This window comes from Numida meleagris, chromosome 2, assembly GCF_002078875.1.
Source record: "Numida meleagris isolate 19003 breed g44 Domestic line chromosome 2, NumMel1.0, whole genome shotgun sequence".
Classification (NCBI taxonomy): Eukaryota; Metazoa; Chordata; class Aves; order Galliformes; family Numididae; genus Numida; species Numida meleagris.
Window position 1 is genome coordinate 23,222,600 of NC_034410.1, and position 26,063 is coordinate 23,248,662.

Genomic DNA, 26,063 nt, shown 5'->3' on the forward strand with positions numbered 1-26,063 from the left:
ATTGTGGGAGAAAAGATCTACTTCTACTTCACTTTTTTTATTTTTTACTTCACTTTTTTATTTTTTAATACGGAGTGGGAAGATAAGGATATAATAGAAAGAGAAACAAGGGGGAGCAGTCTCTTGCTACTCAAACCATGCTGCACTGCAAATAAAGGAACAGAAAGCTGTATATCGAACACACCTACTTTCCAGATAGCTTCGTACCAAATGTATCTTAATAAATGGGATCTTTGTTTTTAGTTTTATTGGAGATACCAGGCACTGAAATGCACAGCAAGTGAATTAAATTGCCAGAGTACGTGAACTGTATTGCAGATTTAATCCTTCCAGAATAAAGCAAAGGCAATTGGCAAGAAGCTTGAGTTACTATAATTCATTTTGTTTTAAATGTGAAATCCTTCTCTTTCCAGTACTCAAAGCTCTACTCTAATCCTTTCATTTCAGCTATATGTTTATTTAGAAATTATTTAAGTTTAATTGCAAATACTTACTACTTTGAAGTCAGTATTCATTCCATTTATGTAGATCTCAGTATAGTAAATTATGGAATGTACACAGTAAAGTGAACTCACTTAGCATATAATCAAATGGAAGCAACTCTTCCTGAGTAGTGCTCCTGAAAATGACATCACTGTAGATTATGCAATATTCAGATGATCGTTTTATTGACAGCTTCGCATCCTCAATGTCAATTCTCGAAAGCTCAAACCTGATCCTGTCAGACTCCAGGTTGGTACAAAGATGTGACATTTACATTCATTACATTCTCTTCTTCCAGTTCACCAGTTCTCTTCACCTGCTAACCCTCTGCACTGCAGCTTAAATTTAATTAGCCATGAAATCTCTTCTAAGATATTGGTAAGTCTTGAATTTGACACGTTATATAGTCTTGAACAGAAGTCCATGCTCCCACTCTATGGATCTAATGTGCAATTAGCATATGCTGCTCTTCATCAATATGCTGGAAAGGGTCCCACCATGCCGCCTAATACTAATATTCCTACATTATAATCTGGTACTGTCTATTTGCCTCTGTCTTTTAATTTATTTCATAAAATAATAGTGTGTCATGTTTTAATATGGTGGTTATATAATTGTCTCTGAATGTGACTAGTAATTTCTCAACTATGATCTTTTTTCCTAGCAAAATGTGCTTTTACTGGAATCTAAACCATTCATGAGAATCCTGCAACCTAAAAAAGTGGGGAAAAATCAGAATACAATGTACTGACCCACTTTAAAAGGAAAATGTTCATTTTCCAACTCAGAAAGATTTATATGCAGCACAGTTGAATTATTGATTTTCAGTTATTGGTACTCCACATCATAACATCATGTAGTGAATGTACCTGGTTCTCAGAAAAGAAGGACTACTACATTCCCCACAGCACTTTGCACCTCTGTTACCATTTTCCAGCCGGAGGGAAAAGATAAAAGCTTGCAGTATAAAAACTTGCAGATCACGAGACCTGGTCCCTTTTCCGCCCGTCTCTCGTCCCGGCAGCACCTCGCTCTCCAGCCGTCTTATCGTCGGTAGTAGAGTAAGGCCTACCTTGATTTTGGGACATTCTCTCTCTCTGTATTGGATTTATCAGCTTAAATTGTAATTATATTGTATTATAGTGTGTTGTTTGGCATTCCGATATCTTATTTAGTAAATTAGTTTGTTTCTCCTCAGATTGTTGCCGCTGTTCTTTGCTCTCAGGGCCATCTCCTTACCCTTTTTCCCTTTTCCCTTTTCCCAGGGCGTGGACCCATGGATCCCCCGTCCCCTTTGTCATGGAACCGGGCCGAACGCCCGTAAACCATTGACAATAGTAAAAGGTTACAATTTAAAACCCATTAAGCTTAAAATGAGATGTTTTGATGCACACCAAAAAACCATTTTGCTTATATCCATTTTTACTGAACAGGGTTTTTTTAACGGATGAAAAATATTCACCTTAAGAATATCTTTGAGATTTTGACTTCTTTATGTCAGTTGAGGATGGATGATGTATCTGAAATGTTGATGAATGGAGAACTCTTGCTTTTCAGCCACTGTATTTCAAGATTTGTATTTTAAGTCTTCTTTGGTTCTTTCATTATTTTGCTTTCCACACTCCGATTCTGTCTCCCGGTAGCCAGCCCCTCACTGTGACTGTCCTTGCTGAACATGTAGGTTTGACTCTTGAAAACACTGAAGCAGGCATTTAGTTGACATTTTGTTAATATTTCAGGGTGGACTGATTCAAAAGAAACTAATTTCCTAGGGAATCAGAGCCATTCACAAGACCCACATTCCCTAATGCGATAGCTAATCCTTCCTAAAGCTAATAACTGTACTATTAGCTGCTGCATGTGTATCTAATTTACAGTTTTCAGTAAGAACTGCCTAAAGCATGACCCCTACGTCCCTGCAATAAAAGCTATGTGCAAAATCTGCAGAAACTTCGAAGTCTGAAATTGCTTGCTGTCTCCTGAGGACACATACGTGAATGCTAGTTGATCTGAAGAATAAAGGACAAAATGCCATTAGTAGACAGATGACTCCCATTCCGTAGTCAAAATCCATTGTTTTACAACGTGCTTATCTTTTTAAATGGGTGACTCTGTCAGTAAGGAATTGCTGCTTCAGCACTTAGGATAATTTAAAGCTGCTAAATGACTTTTCTTTGATGCTATGGCTTCATTATGCATTTTTAGAATTCACTTGTACATTTCTTATTGCTCTGCTATGCCTTGTTTGGCCAGGACTATTTCTGCTGCAGCTAGAAACCCTGGTATTTTTGTTAACGTTTGGAGCTTGGTCTTTAATGCCAACACAATTCGCACAAAGATATTGAATCCAAAGTTAATTTCACCATCTGAAATTGCTGCTTACGCAATGAATTTTTCTATCTGTAAACTCATTGCAAACCTCTCACCTACAATGCTGGTGTGAGAGAGGTCCATCTAAGCGCATGAGGGGAAAACTATGCAGGACTGGGCTGCAGATGGAGTCCCCTTTCAGTGAGGGGGTCTCACCAGGAGACAAGTCACCTCGGGAACTTAGTGGTGCTACAAGCTGTTTTCTTCCCAAGGGTGAGATGGGATGGATATGTAGTTGCAGGGACCACAGCTCCATCACAATACCTGGGTAGTAACGAACATGAACCTGCACCAAGACATATCTGGTCTGAGTCACTTGTACAGTGTCAGTGCTCTGCAGCCATCTGAGCAGCTAAGAGACCTCCATGCGTCCAGCTGAGTGACCCAGGACTCTAGAAGACCTTTCTGAAACAGTAGTTGGAGGCCAGAGTACCCTAGCTCATTGCAAGTGGAACTAGAAATACTGATATTTTTCAAAATATCAAGCTTTCTTTCTCTCTTACAGATTGATCTTCCTCCTTAGAATACCAAACATGGAAAGGCTGCTATTTTTGATTACTTGCTTATGTACAAATATTCCAAAAATAGACATTACCAACCCGAGCCAATCCACATGCTTAGGGTTCTGATAAGGTGTCATTTCCATCTGTCAGAATAGAAATAGTGTGTGGTGTTAATTATTTGTGCGCAATTAAGGATCATCACCACCCTGTTTGTCAAGGCAATGCGTTCAGCTGCAAGGAGAGAGGTACTCAGTGACGTGATTCCCACAGTGCCTCTGTCCTCCCTGTGCTGTCATCAGCCAGCAACTCCCTCAGCCTCCACTGACAATGTCACCTGTTTTAGACTCATGAGCAGGTCCAACACTCGTGCAAGGTCCCAGAACATCAGGCCCAGCAGACAGGACAGCAAGACCTGAGCTGTACTGCCTCCCAGCAGTGCTGTCTGCATGCAGAAGTCAGTGGCAAGAGTCAAAGCTCCAAAACCCCCTCCTGTTTCACAGTTTCTCTCTGTCTTTACAAATAAAGTCTCACCACTGCTTACAGAGGCTATTCTGGTTCTCCGAAACTCCTATTTATTAATCCTTGAAGCTAAAACATGCTGCAAAGTCATCCCCTCCTTCAGCTATTTTAAACACATCCTAACAAACAATTTCAGGGGAGAGTGCTAAAAGCAAAAAGCCTCAAGAAACATGAGTCTCTGAAGAAGTTCAGCTACATTGTCAAAGTACCGCAAAATGTGACAGGAACAATATGTGCAAGTGAAAGGAACAGGGGTTTTATAGTGGAAACATTATGAAGATAAGGATGCCAGGCATGAGGATGGTTGTGCTGGATGGAGATTAATAAAATGAAACACGATTGTTCTGAGGCTTACTGTCAGAATAATCCATCAGGAAATTCAATAGAAAATTAATCTCACACAGAAAACAAGGAAAAGGAAGAACCACTGCTTAATAGAAGGTCAGTCACAAAGTTCTTCTGAAGCCCTCAGAAAAGGTGATAAATAGTTATGTGAACTGTATTCTTGCTTCACAGCAAAGGCATCCTGATTTTCCTACAACACTGTTCATCAGACATGAAGTGAATGATAAGCCAAACAAGCTGATTGTGCAGCAAGCTGCTAAGGGCGGCAGCCAGCCCTCAGGAGCCCCTAGTCCCACAAGGGAGAGCCAGGATGGACAGACTGCCAGGCAGGAGTGCTAGCACATAGCTACACACAGCAGAGCAGAGGGCAATCTATAGCAGGGGAAAGACACCTGAAAGCTCTGCACTACCAAGATGCCAAGGCTGAGTAAATTGGATGACTGACACAAAGCTCAACCTGGCCTACTCCTGCTGTGCTCATATTGTACAAACAGGGCTCCTGCTGTGCTCATATTGTACAAACAAAAACCAACAGATAGTACTGCTCCCAAAGTACCTTAAATTTTAAAAAAGGTCCAAAGCACAGTTACGTTTTTCAACACTTGAGTCAGAACAACACAGCATTAACAGTGATCATGATTTAATGGGACTTTTTTTGACATGACATTTGGCTGGACTTTAAGGAGATGTTCATAACCCCTATTTGTCACAGAGTCACAGAATTGTAGGGGCTGGAAGGGACCTCTGGAGATTATTCAGTCCACCACTCTGCTAAAGCACGTTCCCTCCAGTAGGTTGCACACAAAAGTATCAAGGTGGGTTTTGAATATCTCTGGAGAAGGAAACTCCACAACCTCTCTGGGCAGCTTCTTCCAGTGCTCAGAACCGTTAAAGTGAAAAATGCTTTTTCTCATGGTTTTATGGAACTTCTTGTGTTCCAACTTGTGCCCATTGTCTCTTGTTCTGTCACTGGACACTGCAGAAAAGAGCCCAGCTCCGTCTGCTTGACTTCCACCCTTTAGATATTTATAAGTTTTTGTAAGATCCCCTCTCATTCTTCTCCAGGCCGAACAGCCCCAGGTCTCTCAGCTGTTCCTCAGAAGGGGGGTGCTCCAGGCCCTTCATCATCTTTACAGCCCTCCACTGGACTCTCTAGAAGTTCCCTGTGTTTTTTAAACTGGGGAGCCCAAAACTGGACACAGTACTCCAGATGTGGCCTCACCAGGGCAGAGTAGAGGGGGAGGAGAACTTCCCTTGACCTGCTGGCCATGCTCTTTTTAATGCACTCCAGGATACCATTGGCCTTTTTGGACACAAGGGCACACAGCTGGCTCATGGCCAAACTGTTACCCACCAGGACACCCAGGTCCAGAACTCCCCTCCAGCAGATCAGCCCCTAACCTGTACTGATGCGTGTTGTTATTCCTCCCCAGATGTAGGACTGCATTTGACCTTGTCAGACCTGGTAATATTCCTCTCTACTCAGCTCCCCAGTCTGCCCATGCCTTGCTGAACAGAAGCACAGCCTTCTGGTGTCAGCCACTCCTCCAGCTTCATATGATCAGCAAAATTGCTGTGAGTGGACTCCATCCCCTCATCAGTCACTGATGAAGATGTTAAACAAGACTGAATACAGTACCAACCCCTAGGGAACGCCGCTAGCTACAGGCCTCCCGCCAGACTCTGCTCTGTTGATCACAATTCTTTGAGCTCTGTCAGTCAGCCGGTTCTCAATCTACCTCACTGTTGATTCATCTATCCCACACTTTCCAAGCTTACCTACAAGGATGTTATGGGAGACTATGTCAAATGCCTTACTGAAGTCAGGGCAGACTACATCCATTGTTCTACCCAGCCAGCCACTGTCCTTGAAGCCCCACTAACAATATGGTTGTCTCTCTGTGTAGAAAACACACTAACAAAGGACCAAGAAGCTTCTACTCCTCCTGGTCTGAATTTTCCCTGTTTTGTTACCTGAAAATGACAAATTATTGACTAGAGAGGATAACAATTTAATAACAGAACACTGATGGGCCATAGCTTTTTGTATTTCTACTTCACTTTCAAAAGGAAGTCCTGCAGGCACTGTTCGGTCTTAGAAGAAGTATCTGTTATAGAAAGAATACTTTTTTGTGTATAACTCATCATTTCAGGTGCTCACAGTACACAGCCTGACTTGTTGCTTGCTGCGTTACCTCTTCTGTTGCTAAGAAACTTGAACAGAAGCCAATTTGCCATTCAGCTATTTGCTGCATGTGCAGTTTCATGGAAGAGAACCTAAACTGATCATTATTTTAAACAATGCTCTCTAGATTTTCCATGGCACTGCTAGAAGCAGGGGATAGGTCCTATGCAGTAACATTGGTTCTGTGTATGATGGAGTCCTCCTAAAGTTCAAGAAGGCTGGATCCATATTTAACTTGGATTCTTTCACAGAGAGTTCACTCATCTGGAAATGAAAATTCACCTGTATTGTGCTTGGCTGCTCCATCTGGGCAGTGCTGTACATTTTATATTTTCAGTGTCTGTACCACAGTAACACACATGGCTACAGCCAGAATCCCCCCTCCACTGTCGGACTGAACCCTTGCCCTGAAGAATTTATATTGTGCTGACTCCATGATTTTAATCAAGAAATGATGATCTTTCACACTTTTTGCAATCCTACTGAACAGGACAGGACAGGTGAATAGAAAAGGCAATACAACTTTGCTAAGAGGGAGACTGGAACACTCTGGAGACTGCAGTGTAATTTCCCAGTGGTGTTGTTCCAATGTTTCCCAGGCTAAGTCAACTCACCAGGCATGGAAATTTACACGATAAAGAACCAGATACCCTAGATTCACATTGGAATGGCAGTCACGAAGACCCTTTTTCCTAACCATGGTCACTGAGAAAGGTGATAGTTTTGTGTTTTGGCCCATCCACATAAATTCATAGTGATAGTTAACATTATATGTAGATTTTTGCATCTAAAACATTATGGGTGGTTTAGTTTTACTCCTTAGAAAGGAACGGTTCCCAAGCAGCTAATTTTGGGAGTGTTTGAACAGCTGTCTTGTGCTGTGAAATAACTACCTTAATCAAAAACAGAGCAACATCCCTCCAAGTTCAAATATGCAGTGATGGCCCAAAGGCTGTAATGGTGACCTGGTAACATATAGTTTTATTCTGTTTGTTGCACTTCAGCAAAGTGAAGCATGAAGAGTAAATAAAAACATGCTTGTCCTCTCCACAAATCTGCGCAGGTGCCAGCACACACACATACACACACATCTTGCACACATACATGTGAGCACACACACCCCTAAATGAAGAGAAAAGTTTACCATCGAAGAGCTCGTGAAGATTTTACCCCTGTAAAGTTCATGTGAGCTCAATAAATTCAGTGATGCAGAATGCTGTGACCTTTTGGACCAGTGATTTGGGTAAAACCTCCTAACACTGCCACTGCACCCTTCTTTCCAGAACAAGTCCTTAAACAGGTCACTAGACTTGGTGACTTCTGAAGCTGAATGAGTTCTAAAGTAAAAAATGAGAGCATGGAAGGACCATGGATAATCTTGGCTGTAAGAAACTACTTGTCTTAGAGCAAATTTAGATTAATTTTTTCTATCCACACTTCCCCTCTTTCCTATCAGTTCTAGGTTTTTAATTTCATTTATCTGTGTGCTATTTCATTGCATGCCCTTCGAGGTGCAGTTTAGAAAATCTCAGTATCTGTCCTGAGCTGCTCACAAATCCTCAGAGATTCTCAAAAATTTTGAGGCTACCTCAGATGTTGGCTACTGATGGATTTATTGAATTATTTTCTTTCTTTTTCTTTCTCCATTCTTTCTTTCACATTACCATGATCAGAACAACAATGTGCATCAGACATACATTTTGAAATGACATCTACAAAAATATGTTTCTTTCATGCATACTGTCTCATTGTACGTAGCTAAAAGTCTTCCGAAACAGCTGTTTCTGAATATTTTGTGGTTTATACTTGTGTTTAAATATTTATGTTGCACCATGCTTTGCATTTGGCAAGATTTGTAGGCGTCTTCCTCTCATGGAGTATAGCCTTCTATTATCTTAATACATAATAATGTATCATCGCAAACAGCTCCCTAGCAACATATCTTTGCCTCATGCTTTTTAAAGTGATAGTTTTTACCATAAAAACCTATCAGGCTACTTAACATTATGCAAAGGAAAGCAGGAATAAAAGAGAAGCACTAACAGAGCAAGCAAAGGCTGAAATCTAGTATTCTAGTGTTACTTCCAAGGCAAGAAGATGAACATTAACCAAAGGATGTTGACTGCATTTCATATCAACTTTTCAAAAACACCTTTTGTTATACATTGAATTTAGAACAGAACAGAAATGGAATTCTGGTGGAAAATATATTTGGGGATTAAAATTAAAAATTTTGTGGATGTGAAAACCTGACAATAAAAAACAGACTGCGAAAGCATACATGTTTTGCAAATGTTTCACATTCACTAATCTCTCCAACTAGGTCCAGTAAAGATAGGGCAGTAGAACTGGAAATGTCTGTATGGAGTCATAGAAGTATCGATCAGACAAAATCTTATTTAATTCATACATCTACTTGAAGCAGGACTGTTGCCAGCACAAGATTGGATGTGTCTCAATCTAGACCACTGTTGAAACCTTCTAAAGATGGAGATCCCATAACCTCCCCGAGCAAATTCTTCCTGTCCTGCACTAATCACCTAAACAATTTCCTAACACCTAACGTGAACCTCCCAAGCTCAGTATGTGACCAATATTCCTTGCTATGGCATGAAGGGACCCTGTAGGAAAGCTGGGGAGGGACTTTTTATAAGGGCATGTAGTGACAGGACAAGGCAAAGTGGCTTTAAACTGGAAGAGGGTAGATTTAGACTAGATATTAGGAAGAAATTCTTTACTGTGAGGGTCGTGAGACACTGGAACAGGTTGCCCAGAGGGGCTGTGAATGCCTCCCACCAATGGAAGCATTGAAAGCCAGACTGGATGGGGCTTTGAGCAACCTGGTCTAGAGGGAGGTGTCCCTGCCTATAGCAGGGGGTTGGAACTAGATGATCTTTAAGATCCCTTCCAACCCAAACCATTCTGTGATTCTATGATCTGCCACTAAATGGAGGAATTTGGCTCCATTATCTTTGTGAAGGTTCTTTCAGAAGCTGTAGGTGTCTGATAACTCACCTGTTTGCTCCTCACACAACAAGGCACAGCTCTCTGCCTTTCCTCACTGGCCTGTGCTAATTTGTTGCATGCTTCTGTTGCTTCATCATTTCCTTCTTGAATTAGGCACCCAAAACCAGGCAGAGATGTGGACCTACCACACTTAGGAGGTGAGGTGATCACCTTCATTCTGCTGGTCACAGTCTTCCTATGTAATCCATACATGTACTCCCTAAAGGGTCTATAACCTGTTATCTCTGCTGCAAATGAGCACCTTCAAAGCCCAAACCATCCACCACAGCTTTAAGTTCCTCTGTTCTTGATTTCCTTTTTCTTCAGTTTTCTGAGTGGCAAATAGCGTTTGCTAAGTTATATTTTGATAATTTGGTTTTTACAAATGAAGGCAATTTCTCTATGTTAGGAAAAACCATGAGGGATATGATCATAGATGTTCTGGGCAATTTCATTATATAAGTCATTGCCTTAAATCACTGTGATTACGGTGATTAATTTATTCTCTCACATATGAAACATTTCATTAAATATAACACCCTTATTTGCTCATTGCTTATCATAAAGTAGAACTGATGGTTCCTGCATTGTATTTTTCAGTTTAACAAGCCCTATAATTTTCTCGGTAACAGGCATAGTTAGCGTAGCTTGGTTTAGTCTTGTTCTGTAGGAAGACCAATTGAATCACACTAGGCACAAAAAAAACCCTCTTAGAGAATGCTCAGTATACACCTTGCTTTAGATAAAAATAATATAGAGCTTTTGTGATTTTGGCGTTACCTAAGAGTGCAAGAATCCTAAAACCAGTATAAGCTAGAATATCAGATACAATATGTACAGGAGATTTTTCCATATGTCATTCTAACAGAATAAATCTAAACTTCTTCCAGGCTCCACTTTTTTGTAACAAAATGTAAGTAACAGTGAATTCCACTGTGAAAAGTCTTAGCTTTTATAAGTATGTCAGGAAAGAAATGGACATCTGAAGACTGGCAGGGGCAGCCAGTGCTTTACAAGGCCACCCCACAGGGCTAGGTGAGAGCACAGGTGAGGCATGCTCACTGCATGGAGTCTCTTCCAGATAGGATTGCTGTATCCTGTAAGGGTAGAATGTCCCTGCTTCTGCAGTGAGTCTTCTTAAGTGTGCCTATTTGTACTGGAACATAGCTGACAAAACAGTTATCACCTCAGATACTTCAGTAGTTCTCATAGTTAGTGGGAAGATCTGCAGCAGAAAAAGGAGTGAGCTTCTACTACTCATACAAAAGCCTTCAAATTATCTACGCAGTCAACTGAAAGTATCGCATGAGCACAGCCCTCACAGCATAACCTCCATGAAGAAGGTTGTTTGCTTAATTAGGACCTACATGGATGCTACAAGTTGAAGGATGCAATTAACTTGTCTAGCTTCCCTCAACCTGAATAATTTGTTTCTTTCATATTAAAATTTCTCATGCATTTCAGCTAATGCCAGATAAAAGTAATCTGTTATTGGTTTGGTGTTTTTTTTTCTCCTATTCCAGAAAGGCAAGGACTTGCAACTCCCATTGATATAAAGCACTTTGCATCTCACAGAATGAAACCAGTAACACCTTGGTGCTTCTCGCAGAGCATGTTTGGGATTTGGGCTAAGAACAAAATATTTCTGCATCAAAAGTAGAGACAGCCCAGATCAATACCAGTAGCTTTTCCAATATAAACATGTATGTTAGTGATGTTTATGAGATAAATCATTTTCAGGAAAAAAAAAAAAAAAGAAAACAAAATAGACACACACACACACACACAAATAGTATTTCAAAGAACAACTATGCATGATTAAGTAGAACAAATGAGTTAGAATATAATTGTGACCATGTAACATAAAGAGCTCATTTGACTACATGTTGTATGTCTACTATGAAGTTCCTTGGGATGTAGGTCCAAATTTTAAGCTGGCTTGGGAAAAAGTTAACATTTGAGTTAGTAATAGAATTTATTCTGTTCTACCTTTAGGATGAGGGCAAGTGATGAGACCCAAAACAGACTAGAGCAAAAAAACAATACTTCAAAAGAAATCAAATGTGGTAACACAGTCTGTAGTCAGACAAGCTCCTCATGATGCTGCACTGACAGGACTGAAAAATTAAGCAAAAATTTGGAAATGTTCAAGAGTAAAATCTCAATTGTAATTTGAAAACTTGAAGCTTTCTTTTGAATGCTTCTTATTTTCTTATTTAATATCTCATAGAGCAAGTAATGACTGTGGTTTGGGCTTTTTTTATAACTGGCATTCATTGTAGCTTCTGCATACGGGTCTCAATAATTCCCTCTGCAAATGCAAAAAGATTGAAGGAAGTGAATAATTTGAGAGCTATGGGTGTTTGAAGAGGTATGGTACAATAGCTAGTCTATTCTAAGGTGTTTCCAAATCTGAAGTGGTTCTGCAAGTAATGTATCCCATACAAGTGCAATCCTGCATTTAACACACCAGACCCCAAATGGGCAGTTAAGCTGTAGGCAAGTGACAAACACATATGTGCACAGAGAGGGAAGCTCCTTATCCTGAGGGACAAATCATATCATGTTCTCAAGGCCAGAACATTGAACTAGAGTTGCTCAGGAGAAACAAAGATGGGCCATAGAGCAGCTCTACCCCACCTCAATTCATCACACAGGATCCTGGGGAACAGTATATTCTGGAATGAAAGAATCAAGATGGACAATGGGAAAACAGCACTGTAGAGGGTGTTTGCTTCCATCCCTGAGATGATGGAGTCCTTTTGCAATGAGAGCACCCTTTCAACACCTGTAATCACAGATGACAGAATAACACAGCCAGTGGTGAAAGAAGATGCAGATTTCAGACATTCATTGATAAATACGTGATGCTTGAGGATTTGACTGCACAGTAAGGAAGTGGTGGACTTCCTGAGATAACTTTTAGAGCCTCCTGCAACAAAGACGTTTGTCAGGGCCCATGTGGGCTGCAATGGCAAAGAACCGGAGGGTGTGAGGTCCTTGAGCCAAAGCATGAGCTCTTCAGTAAAGACTGAAGATGGCACACCCATGACAACATCTTTGAAATGTGCCTACAGCCAGGTGCATGACCAGGACGGATGAAGCACAACCCCAGCGCATCGCTAAGAAGGCAGTCTGGGAAAATAGTTAAGATTTACTAGGAACTGAAAAACAGTGAGGATATGCTTTGCATATGCAGCTAAAACAAAATTGACTCAACAACAATTTATGACAGGACTGAATGATACTAACCATCTACCTGGAATTACATTAAATTCTTCCTAATTCAGTCATTTTTTAGTTTGACTTGTCAAGTTTAAACTACTGGATTGGTTCACCTGGCTGCTTTTTAATTATGACAATCTTTATTCTGAGACATTTTTAAGGTTTCTCTGGCCCTATTTTTAGTTTATTGTGACTCAGACTGAGCACCTTCTGCACTGACAAATAGAAGTTCTGAAAAAAAAAATTTCTCAACCTAAGGAAGGCAGTTAAATGTTAAAAGTTTCATGAAACTACACGTAAGATACACCCAAGTCACTGTAGAATTAAATTTCTTGAGGTGAGTTGGAGCACTTTCACTGACTGCATTGCAGTCCCTTAGTATCCTGAGAGATCTATTGCTTATAAGCAAAACGATGCACTTCAGCCATGCATTTTAAATATCTGAAATTGTTAAATGCTTCATATCTCTAAATACGTCCGATTTAAAATACAAATGGTTAGCAATAAAGTTTAGACTCACTATAGAGGCTCCAGTGGACAATGACTTATGAACAAATCCTCTAGTTAATGATTTTTGAATGTGATTTGCTCCTCAGAGCATTACTTTAAAATCCTGGGAAGGCTGCTGCCAGCAGAGTGTGCCCTCTTTCCACTCAAGCCCTGCAAACCCAAGCAAAGCTCCACCACTGTGTATGCGCAGAATACTCAGTGAAATACACTTTAGAATACACAGTGAATGTATACTTTAGAAAACAGTGATCTAATCTAAGCAGAAATATCAGAGAAAATTTAATAGAATGAGAAATGAAAATCCCCTGCTATTATTTTGCAACCGTGCTGTTTTAGATAACACCTTCATTAAATTCAACAGTGTAGAAGTAATATGAGATTATGGAAATGATATTATTCTTAGTATAGTATGAGATATACCAGTCAGAAAATTTTACAGCTGGTTACTTCAACTCTAAAATGTTTATCTATGAGATGTTATTGCCATAAAGAAAAATTAGAGTACATATAATGCATAGAAATATCAGGACATTTAAGCCATCAGCATATGTTTTTATAAGCACTGTGCTAAATATGTTTTGGTTTTCATATTATATTATATCATTCATGTACGATATAAACTGGCATATTTTTTATGCTATGCTACTGGAAACAGAGATCAAGCCAAAAAATTCCAAGCTGGATGATAGATTTCGGGTGAATGTTGACTCTGCAGAAGTCAAGGCCTTTCATTCCATTGTTCAGTACTTCAGGCTCCTCATCCAAACATAGATTGGGCATTTCAGCCTGAAAAGGATGACCGGCATCTTTTTAGTTTGAAATATTTGTGCTCCTTCTTTGAAGCACTTAGATTCAGGGGACCATGCTCCTGACAGTTGTGGCTGATTGATTTCATAAAATGTGCCTGATTTCATAAAATGTGCCTGATGGTCTTGCTACCCTCCAGGTAGCAGGTACTTAAAATAATAGTGCCTGCTGAATCAAGCCTTCAGTTTTCCAGTCTCTGTTCAGATATAGACAAGTACCTGAAAGCATCTTTGAAGCAGACAAAGCCCATTCATTTCCTCACATAACCATCACAGGAATCTCTTTGCTATCTGCTACTGCCAGGGTGACCCATTCCCACCAACTGGTACTATTTGCATATCTATTCTGCTGATGGCCCATAGGAATCTGTCAAGGAAAGAGAAGATAACATTTATCACTGCACAATTCTGATGTGATTTTTGCTTCCCAGCAGACACCACAGAGATTAGGACTGTTGTTTTTACCATGCAGTTCAACTGCAGGAAACAGATGGGCGCTGTTGCTCATTTGTTCAGGACAGGATTGTAGCACAGGTGGTGAGGGCACCAGCAGGCAGAGATGCTGCTGCACTTTTGATGGGTGCTTCTCAGCAGTGAGGGCTGGATCCAGAACTACCACAAGTAGGAAAGGATACAATTCTCTGACCTCAGTGGTACCTCATTAGTGTGGCTCCCAGTCTGCGGTTATTCTGGATTCCTCAAGTCACAAATGCCAGGACTTGCTGGATAGTTTTTCTGTTGTGTGGAGGGAAGGAATGTCTTTACATCTGTTCAGATAGTGTTATGCTGCAATGTGGGATTTGTCCCTATTGCCTTGGGTAAAAATGTAATAAACTGTGCACTTTGAGCTAATCATAAGCAATGGGATTTATGGACACCTTCCAATTGTTGTTAACAATATTTCCGTGAACCTTCAGGCAACCACAGTGCTTCCTTAATGCCTGCAGAATTTGGAAGTTGGTTATGGCATACAGCTTCTGTCCCCACCAACCTCTGCAGTCAGATAATGCATTGTCACTTGCTGTGGTGGACATGGTTCTAGGACTAGGGCCTTCTCTTTCTTTCAACTTATAAAAATATGTTAAAGAATGAGTTTTCTTGTAAAGATAATTGGAATATTATAGGGAGAACTTAGTAGCTTGACTGGTGTATTTTTTCAGTTGAGCTTTACCTTCAGTGATTTCTATTCTTATCATAATTCTCCTTGTTAATATCCTCATGCCACTCCAGAATCAAGCATTCAGCTGTGAATGCGATGTGGGTGGCTGATTAAATTATCCATGTTTACCTGGGTTTTGTAAAGAAATCTTGAGGTGTTTTTGTTCTAGGTTCCAGAGAAGCCCCCAGAAGATAGGATGGTATAGAGAAGAAAATAAATACCTTAAAAAACATTGACAGGAAAATCATTAAATCCCCAGCTCACTAACAAAAGTAATCATTTTATTATTGTTCAGTGAGGACAAAAATCCTCCTCTAAATTTGAAGACCTTGCTTTGCATCACGCAGCACGGACCAGAAAAAATAACGTGCTATTTGCAAAAATTAAGGCTGGCAGGATCAAGTTCCACGTCCCTTTCATCCCGTACTTATTTTTCAGATGATCACGCGTCTCAAGTAGTCTCACACAGGTCTTACACTGTGTGCAAACTGTCCATATAAATAGTTTGTTCATTAAATGCAATTGTATTTGGAAACAAAAAATAAATTTCTTCCTGAAAATCAGTTTTATTGAGTGTTATTTTATACTGGAAAATTGTAAATATGGTTAAAGTACCAACACATCCCAGCAACGTACACAGGAGTGTCTATTTTCAAACTATAATTTGAAACAAAGACTGAGTCAAAGCCTGGTCTGGGATTCAGATATGTATCTTGTAGCTGGCCTCAGCCAGTTTTAGCTGCTCCTGCTTCCATCTGTAGCCTTCCATGCCTTTACTTACCCTTGGCCATGGCTTGACAGAGACTTAGTAGGGTGACTTGTGGGAATTAATGTTGTTCTAAACTGGCATAGCTTGTTCAGAAGGGAGAGACATGACAAAAAAGAAGGACAATTTGCCTTTCAAGTCAAGGATACACCTGATTTAGATGGCAGTGTGTTTTTCTGAAAGCTTCTCAGTGATAATTAAAGAGGAAAATATGCTTCATAATACCAATGAACTCAGGAGCAAGAGACACAAGTGAGATTTTGCGAGCTCTTACAGATTTGTCCATAGAGTACATTTTGTCATTACTGGAATTCTGAATTGCCCAAATACCGACTAGAGAGGGAGTACAAACCACCCATCAAACCTCTAGAATGGATTGGTAATAATCTGTGACATAGTAGATGAGAAAAGCAGTTAAAAGTGATGATCTTCTGCATATGATAGAAAAAGATTCCTCTCAAAGCAGAAAGTAATTACGGTGAGAATGGCCATTAAATGACAAAGTTCAAGATCATCAGAAAACCTAGAACAGTAGATTTCAGAAAGACAGACACCCATAAACTTAGGTGGATTTGTTGTTATTACCTTCTGTAATACTACGGGAAAAAATTAATTAATAGTAAGGGCTATCCATTTGGAAGGGATACAGGAAGTAATGTAAAACCACTTTGACAAAACTGTTAAAAATCATAATGGAGTTCAACTGTAAGATAAAAGCAAAAAGAAAACCAAGCTACTAAAGAGGAATACATAGATATTCCGCAAGTGCTTGGAAAGGGGAAGAAGAATAGAATGAGCTGTAGTTAACAGAAGACAAACAAAAGTTAAAGGGAAGACCAAGACAATGACTTTCACTAAAATATTATTCATTAAAAAGAGTGCCAGCAATTGGTGTGGGATAATCAATATATGGCAGAAAAGAAAGATTTCTCCTTGAGTATTTGAGACATTCATTTGAATCATCTCGGTCTGATGACTTAATCCCACATTACTCAAATGAGTTGGACAACAATTCCCAGCTCTACAAATAATTATTTCTAGTTACTCAAGGAGGAAAGAGTTATTCAGCAGAATATAAGAAGATTATCTTTAAAAAATTATAAAGGAAGAACTGAGGAAACTAACAGCTCAACTTCAGTTAACCTGAAAAAATGCTAATCATGATCAAACAAAGAATTTGAAATTATCTAGAAAACAATAGAAATTATCTAGAAAAAAACATCAGCAATGATTAATTCACTACCACACTTGATAAGTGTGGCCTAAATTTAACTACTGAAGGGTGAATAGAAAATCTTTCTCAGAGAGTAACCGTAAGTGATTAGTTATAAAAACGAAAGATTGCACTGAGATTCTGCAGTGGTCTCAGCTACATCCAAGTATCCTCAATAACATCATTATTGACCTGTATCTGAAGATGCTGCCACCTTGAGAAAATCTGCAGCCACACTGAGAATCGGAGTTCAGTAACATCCTTAAAAGTTGGAGGTATGTTCTGAAGAATCATGCTGCAGGGATAAGAATGAGGTGCTTTATTTGGTCCAGAAAAATTAACTGGACAAGAAAAGAAGGTCTGGCAGTTACATGGAAAAAAGAGAAGGAAGACTTTTAAAGAGTGGCAAACTGAATAAGTTAAAAACACTAAGGAGATTATTAGGAGAATAATTAAGAGAACATTAAGAACTACCATTCAAAGATAAATAATAGGATGAGATCTAGAAAAACACAAAATAGATCGCCCTGCTCTCTTCTCTGTTAAAGGTTTGAGTTCAGCCCCCAGCTCTGTACTTCTATGAAGATGTGGATCAACTGGACAAAGTTCATGGGAGCACAATGAAAGAACAAAGGAAAGAACGAGTCTGTAAATCCATGGAGATGGAAAAGTGAGTGTGAAAGACTGAGTTCAAGAGAATTAAAAAATCAGTGAAAAGCCTTAGAAGACATTGCAATAAAATCTTATTTCTATGCCTTCTTGTCTTGTCACTCATGCATTCTTCTAAAGCACTTCTCAAAAGTGACAAGGAGTCGGCTGCAGAACCAGGTAATCGTTGGAGCCCCTCCTCAGCCATGTCTTCCTGTAATCCCAAGTTCCCATCCCTTTACTCTTTCTTCTAATATACTTATTAGAAAGCTGCAAATGTTTTGATTGCTTTCATTACTTGTAATAATTATGCTTCCTTCCTTTTTCCCATTGTGCAAGTGTAGTCAGGTTTCCAGCAAAATAATGTTTTTTTTTAAATTGGGTTATATTTCATGACTTCTTTTCTTTTGCGCTACAGACACCATGTGGTGCTTCTGATAACTACATGGTCTCTGGCTGCACTTTACTGTTAGAAATATCATACAGTATTAATATTAAAGCTTGTGAAGTTGTGTGTGCACATTTTCTGTACATCTCTGCATGTAAGGAAGAAGATTCCTTCCATCCTTCCAGCAACCACATAAGCCTGGAAGTAGAATTAAAGGTAGGAAGCATTGTATATCCAAGAGCATACTATTACAGTACTTTTGAGGTTACTCTAATTTTCACAAGTTATCTGATATGTAAAAGGGCTACAACTTCCAATGTGCTCAGTCAGTCATTTCTTTCATGAAATGCAGGGTATCACCCAGTGATTACCTTAAAATCTTTACACAAGGCAGCTGACTTTATATTTCCTACAACATGGAGAAACCATATACATGCAAGGCAGTTGGTCTATTACACAGATCTCCATGTAGGCCTTCTTGGTTTTCAGTACAAGATGCATTAGTTAGCTATTTTACTAAAGACTTAATTTTTCCAAATAATAGGAAAAGGGTGCTGTAACCACAAGAACAGTGTTTTTGAATCACACATTTCCACGTTTTTACCATTCTCTTGCATAATGTTTATGTGAAGCCTGAACAAAATTTGAAGCTGTATAATTTGATGTACTAGTTTTCATTTGGCTATTAAACAAGTGATTACAACTAATTGTTTATTAATAAAAGACTTAAAGTGCAGCAATATTTTTGTTATCCAAGTACTCCCACTTATCACAGATGAAGGTGATGTATTTTTCTGATGAAATGATTTTTCATCATTTTTCTGATGGAAGAGTAACGTATATTTTCATTACTGCAAATCAGTTGTCATGGTTCCAGCCTGGTTCAGCCTAGTTCCATGCCTAATGGGGCAGAGGGGCCCATGGACCTCATGTTTCATTCTTAATGCTGGACAACATCTAGATCTTCATAACATAAGTTAATACCTGGAATAACTCCAGTGATTTGTACTATATCATTCATGCCTGGAGATATCATTATACTTACGGTTTTCCTCATTATGAGATTGCTTATTTAATTCCCTATGATTTTCATGGGTGTATTACGTGTGAGACTGTTGCTTTGAACTTCATTTTTTGTTGATATCCTACACATAAAAGGAAAAAACATGTGCTACATTCTCAATTTTCATAATTTGACATGATGAAAAGAAAAATAGCAAACTTATGATAAAAAGCAGAAAAACAAACATTAATGCAGGCCATTACACATATGCAATATGTAATGGTTCTTGAAGAGAGACAAACAGACTGCTTGCCTTTGAAGATGTATTAAGCCACAAGCAGTCACAACTGCAAAACATTGCAGGTGTTTCTAAAAACCCAGCTTAGAATGCATAGTAGCACGATGGCAGGACAGAGGTATATTTTAAAGCACAGCAGTTTCGACTTCAGTTGCATTAAAATCTGATGACATTCAGAGGAAAAATAGACATGCTGTTTCAGATCTCTGCTAGTAAATGTCTACTAGTCCCATTGCTTCAAACCTGGCCTTTGTGAGTTGGTTGACATGAAAAATACAGGGCCACAGGAAGTTCTGGAGGGCCGATTTCCATGTATTTATTATCCTGCTAATCAAAAGGCCTCACCTCTTCTGTGGTGATCATTTTAAGAGGCCAAACGGGGCTGCTACTGTTCCCTTCAGGAGTAGCTCACAAATGAGCATTCATGGCATAAGAGGCAATTGCAGCAAAACTATTCATAGGCAGAGGGAGCTGTATACAAACTCCTCTTGGCAGAGCTTCCTTACTCATCTCAAGATGCACACACCCCTTTATTCCTCATCTTGCAGCCCAGGCTTCAGAGTTTTTTTTCTGAAAGTGTTAAAATCGTCTGGTATGAATGAGGTCTCTGAACTTAACAGTCAGCCAGTGGCCAGAGCTGCTCCTTGTGCTGTGCTATAAAATAATCAGACATTTTTTTCTGGCAGAGCAAGTCAGATAAAGATCAAATGGCTCTTTTGCAATGAACAGGCAAATAGAGAGGCTTGGGCAGCTAACACAGCAGATAACCAGCTGGCTTCCAGCTTGCTCGGCCCTGTAGTCTTGTTCACATGAGCCACTTCAGTGCTGGTGTCAGACAGAAATGCAGAACCACAGAATTGCAGGGGTTGGAAAGGACCTCAAGAGATCATCGAGTCCAAGCCCCCCACTAAAGCAGGTTCCCTACAATAGGTCACACAGGTAGGCATCCAGATGGGTCTTGAATATCTCCACAGAAGGAGACTCCACAACTTCTCTGGGCGGCCTGTTCCAGTGCTCCGTCACTCTTACCATAAAGAAGTTCTTCCGCATGTTAGTACAGAACTTCCTGTGTACAAGTTTTAGGCCATTACTCCTTGTCCTATTGCTACACACCACCGAGAAGGTGAGGGAAGATCTCCTTTTTGGGCAAAGACCAGATTTATACCAGACAAAAGTGTTCATGGGATCTAGACATCGAGCACCTCAACATCTGCAGTGTGCTTCCCCTTATCGTATGGTTGCCCTATTTTCATTGAACCACAGGCTTGTGCAATTTCTTTTCTGTGTGTCAGATTGTGCCTCTCCCTCTACCCCCAATAAATTAAAAGCTGGTAAATAACCTCAGTCAGAGCCTATGGAGCAGCAAATATCTCAGAGAGATGGTTCCTTAAAACACTGTGAAAAGCATCTGGAGGGAGAAGGGAGACCAGAATTAATGCCTTCATGGAGGCAGTTGCACCAGAAGCGTCACTTGGCATATCCTAGCTAATCCTGAATGCACTGAGGACCAGTTTGCTTCTTACCTAACAGAGAACACAGAGTCAGACTTACTGTAGTGCTGGTAGTGGGTGGAGATGGACATGGTTTGTTAGGTGAGCAGATCACACTCACATCTGTTCTGATAATGTGGCTGATCACACCAGCGCAAGACCAACTGCACTTGGCTTGTCATTGCCAAGAAAAGCAAAAGTTGAAGCTATAAGTTCAGAAATAAAGTAACATTGGAAAGAAAGTAATTTGATGCAAAATATTTCATCAGAGAAATAATTCTGAAGGCTTGAACATTACTCTCCAAATAAATTCACTATTCATTCCAAGGAAAAACGTTTTACTGAAGTGCTTTTAGTTCTTCCTACTTTTCTTGTTTTTCCTCTAGCATGCCTGAAAATAATAGTTAATTTCCCCCCCCTTTCACATTAAGATCTCTCAAGTTTTTCTCTCAGCCCACGTGTACCTAAGAAGGTCTCATCCATTTTTGCACTGCAATTAAAGAACAAAATCTGTGGCTTGTTAAATGCATACGGTGGAGACATTGGCAGTTATCTTCAGTAAAACTATATAGTATCTTATGTACTTTTAAGTTTACTACAATATATTATCTTGCTGGAAAGGTGGTTATGGAACACAAGCATTTTGACTTGGAATGAAAGCTCTCTCTTGATCTCAATTAATCAAAGCAAGTTTCCCAGTCCAGGGGCGTGTACTGGCATGGTGAAGGTTCAGAAAAGTTCAATTTCACAAAATTAAAAAAATAGAGTAGTGTTTTTGAACACTCTTGTCAGATTTTAACCCTTCTGATGCATATTGCTTAAAACTATTCTTTGCACTGTTCATTCCATCCCGTACAGTATCAAGGCTATGCCTTGCTGTCCTGGTGCATGGATCAGACACTCTTCCAAAGTAAGCTACAAATTTTTTCCAGCCTTTGTCCTTTCCATGATCTGTGGGTCAGGAGACATGTCCAGGCTTACATTCTGCCAATGAATCTGCACATGGACAGAGCTTATGTCCAGTCTTGGAAGCTAGGCTGCAAGTATGGATATGTAAGATGAATAAGATGAAAAGTACTACATAGAATTCCTCTTGATTTGGAGAAATGTTTGGAATAACATGAAAGAAAATGTTTTATTTAGGTCTTGTATATTTTTAAAATTTTAAATGAGAAAATTATGATGTAAAGTTTGAAATACATTTTATTTGGATAAACTAAGTGATTTTTTTCCCTCTTTTTCAGCACTTTTACCAGCTTTCTTCCTTTTTTGTCAGGCTGAACCATTTGGTAAAAACAGAAGTCTTTCACAGTCTGTTGTGATCACACAAAGGCTTCTTGTTTAAGAGAAAAAGTCATCCAGAGGAAATGCTCTGCACCAGAATCCACATTAATCAGGCTTGCAGGGACTATGATCTGAAAGGAGTTTCTTCCTCCTCTCCTTCTTCCCTCCCTCCCCTTATTGCCTCTAGACGTTCTTTTGAGGAATTTATCTGCAAACTAAAATATAGTCAAGGCCAAAGCTTCCTTAGGGCCCTCCCCCTCTTTTTGTTTTGAAGTGAGATGAAATAGCACAATAGCACTGACAAGTTAGCACAATTCACTGAAACCTTCTGTCCCATTTACATTTTCAATTGTGGATATAATCAGGAGTGTCCAAAAACAGCAAGAAAGCCTACTGCACTTCTGCCTGGGATCAAACTACAAAGGCTGACTGCATTCTTAGAAAATCTACTCTCCCCAGACATGAAGCCCATTGCAGAACCTGACCCTCAGAGGGGGCAGATTTATGACCACAAAAAAGTGAGCAGGAGGAGAAAGGCAGTGTGCTTTGGAGGTCCCCTGGCCATGACTCCCCATTACAGATGTGTGGCCAGGGATGAGTAACATGGCAAGCACAGCCTTGACACCCTCAGCCCTGCCTCACAGCTTCGCTTTCCCACCCTCATTTTCCCTTTCTTGGGCTTCCGCCACCCAAGCCTTGGCTGGAGCCCAGCCTGCAACCCTGCTACATTCCCCTTTGACTCCTCCAACATGCTGGAAATCCCTTCTCACTTCCACCCCCCTCCACTGACATGGGGGCATCCTAACTCTCAGCTCTGCACCTCCTAAATCACTTGGTGACCCCATCTCTTCCATGGTTCCCCAGGTCCCACTAGCCCAGCAGCTCCTGGTGTTCCAGCTGCCAGATCCAGGCACTGAGAGTGAGTAGAAACATGGGCTGCTGCCCATGGCATGATGGGCACGGAGTGATCTCAGAAAGGCATGAAGACATCAACAAAAATGGAGACTTTGGGCCTTTTGAAGTCTAACACTTTTATTCTTGACACAAAGCAGTTTCTGCTTTGCTTAAAAAAAAAATAGGTGAAAAGCATTATCTTTGTGACTATGTTGAAAAGTACAGCTTTTGTTTTCTTTGGAGCAGGATGCTGAAAAGATGGCTCAAAATACTTTTCTCATTTTATCAATCAGAATAGCTGAAAAACGATTCTGCTGACCCACAGCATTCAGCAGGATTTGATTTCTTTACCTGATAAGCATTTGAAGCCCCAAAGGGGAAGAAAAGAAAAAAAAAAAAAAAGCAGCAGAAGTAGTGATACTTAACTCAGCAGACTGCAGAGCAATGTCTAACTGCCTTACTCAGGCAGAAGGTGCTGCAGCATGCAGGCTGGGAACACTAGAGGGTCCCTGTGATCCAGTTTTGCACTCCTGTCGTTGTTGCAGCCAAGTACAATTATGGTATGTCCTTGCAGCTGGGGGAAAAAAAACAATGTTGGCAATCCAAAGTTACCACCCAGAACCACATTAAGAACTGCACAAGTAACCATGATGGTTTTCTCAGCATTTAAAACTACCGAGCGACGTGGCACTCTCAGTCTCCTAAACGATGCAGAGCAGTCCTTTGGAAAGTTCCTCAAAAAACAATTGGCCTGAAGCTTTCCTCTGAATTTGGATACACCCTGTAATACAGAGTGGTTGCTATACTGAAAAAGACCAGATGAAAAAGAAAGTTAAAAATAAAGTAGTGAGGTTTTGAAAATAATGGTATGTAATTTTTTTTTTTCACTCTAAGTAAGTTTGAGGGTGTGCTGCACAAATGGAACATTTATTAAAGAAAGTAACCGCCCCTCATCTTAGTTTTAGAATTATAAGTCTGGTATTCATGAAACAGTCAGTTAAGCCTAATTTATTATGCAAATAGTCTTTTGGCCATGTTTTCAAGTGAGATTAATTTGCGGAGGTCCTACTCAAGATTTAGAACAATTTTTTGTTGATATTAGTGGGCAATATTGGTGGTAGTTGGACGGTTGGGTTAGCTGATCTTAGAGGTCTTTTCCAACTTTAATGGTTCTGTGGTTCTATGATTCTATATCACCAGTTTTCACTGTGAAAAGATTGTTATTTTTTCAAAGCTATAGTCCTCATAATAATTAGATACATTTTTGCTTCAAAACTATGCTTTACCTCTGTTTCTTTATACTTTTGCAGCCACTTTAAATGACTTTAAAGGGTTAATGAGGAATAGGTATCCTAATTCAACCCTTGCTGAAGCTTTTTGGATGTGCCAGAGTGGATCCTATTGAAGCTAAATGGGTCACCACTGAAATTAAACGAAAAATGTCAAACAGGAGGAGCCTGGAAAAGAGGTGGAAAAGCCTGCCACCTTGCTACTGGGGAAACAAAAGAGCAAGATGCTGTAAATTACACAAGAATTCATCTGATGTCATCAGTAAAAGAAATTTTGCTATGAAAGGAAGCCCACCCTTAGCCTCTGTGGCACTAAAAGGAGTCAAGGAATAAAGTGAAATACTTTCCATGCATTGAGAGCACTAATACATCGGAGCTGGGTGAGCACACAGTCAGTCTCTGCAGTCTGTCCCTCCCCTTCTTTCCTGTCTCCCGCTCTGCCTGCCATTAAACCAGCTCCGCATGCCAGGGACACACTGGTTCTCCTCCATCTGAATGGGAGGAGGGCTGGGCAACAGCCACCAGAGCCGGCTCAGAGAATTTGGATCTCCTTGGGCACCAGTGGTGGCCAACATAGATAAGTTTGGCAAGCACCAGAGGCAGAGAAGAGCATCACCTGAAAAGGCTGTGGAGAAGGCACTTTATAAACTGCATGCTTTTACTCAGTACAGGAATTTCCGGTGGGGAAGGACTATGAGCTCCAGCTGAAGATCAGGTGGTGCACAGCCTTTCAGAAAGAACATGGCAGCCAAAGTCAAACCACCATTAGCATTTTTATAATTGCAGATATTCACTTATTCACATCAAGCCTTTAACCTCTGATTACATTTGGTGTCTAAGTGCACTGCTATTTGCAGCTATTTAGGGTACATAAATGTTAGCATGTAAATACAATTTCACAGAATCATAAAATCATTAAGGTTGGAAAGACACTAACATCATCTAATCCAACTGTCAGCCCACTCCCACCATGCCCATTGACCCATATCCCTCAGTACCACACCTACACGTTTCTTGAACACCTCCAGGAATGGTGACTCAACCACCTTCCTGGGCAGCCTGTGCCAGTGCCTCACCACTCTTTCTAAGAAATTTTTCCTTATATTCAACCTGAACCTCCCCTGGTGCACTTACAGTCATTTCCTCTCGTCCTATCACTGTTTATAAGACGCTGACTCCCACCTTTCCACAACCTCCTTTCAGGTCATTGTAGAGGGCAATAAGGTCACCCCTGTGCCTCCTCTTGTCCAGATTGAGTAATCCCTGTTCCCTCATCTGCTCCTCATTAGGCTTGTGCTCCAGACCCCTCACAGCCTTCTTGCACCTTCTCTGGACACACTCCAGAGCCTCAGTGTCTTTCTGTAGTGAGGGGCCCAAAACTGAACACAGCACTCGAGCTGCGGCCTCAACAGAGCTGAATACAAATTTCTCACAAATGTTGCCTAGGAATATCTATTGATGTTTTTCTTTGTATCTATAGATATTTTCTCTTTGCCAGGGAAATTGCTAGAATGTCATTAAGAACAGAACTAGCATTTTTAGGCTTATTTTTAGATATTTTATCCACAGACAGTAAAGAATAGGGGATTTCAAAAGAAATGCCTTCCAGAGATGTTCAGCTCTTTGTCTCTCACACGTACAAACACATACCGTCTACATATACATGGGCACAGAAGCAT